The sequence below is a fragment of the Otolemur garnettii genome, unplaced genomic scaffold, assembly GCF_000181295.1.
Source record: "Otolemur garnettii isolate 467f Iridium unplaced genomic scaffold, OtoGar3 scaffold00205, whole genome shotgun sequence".
Classification (NCBI taxonomy): Eukaryota; Metazoa; Chordata; class Mammalia; order Primates; family Galagidae; genus Otolemur; species Otolemur garnettii.
The window spans coordinates 2,129,438-2,129,738 of NW_003852600.1; the positions used below are offsets into that span (position 1 = coordinate 2,129,438).

General features: G+C 57.1%; 1 protein-coding gene across 2 annotated transcripts in view; it reads left to right on the forward strand.

Moving 5' to 3' along the window:
- PGM3 (phosphoglucomutase 3) overlaps positions 1-301 on the forward strand; it is a 22,549-nt gene that overhangs the window by 13,179 nt on the left and 9,069 nt on the right. The window lies entirely within an intron of this gene.

Consider the following 301-nt stretch of genomic DNA (forward strand, 5'->3'; position numbering starts at 1 on the left):
TGTTGTGGGAGGGACTGGGACAAGTGGGGGGCTTCTGTATGGTGGGAGGGGCTGCTGAAAGGAATCAGCACGGCCAGGAGGGTCCTCTGCTCACCCCACTTGCCAGCACTGTTGAGGGAGGCAGGCTGGGACCACAAGCTGGTGGAGGACAAGGACTTTGATCAGGTGTCAGGGTGAGGATTTTTGCTAAAGTTGAGCTCTTGGAGGATGTGCCCAAGATGGCGCCCTGGCCGCCAGTGAGCCTCACTGAAGTTTGGTCAAGGAGAGCATCTCCATTGCTGGTCAGCTTTTATCGTTGTGC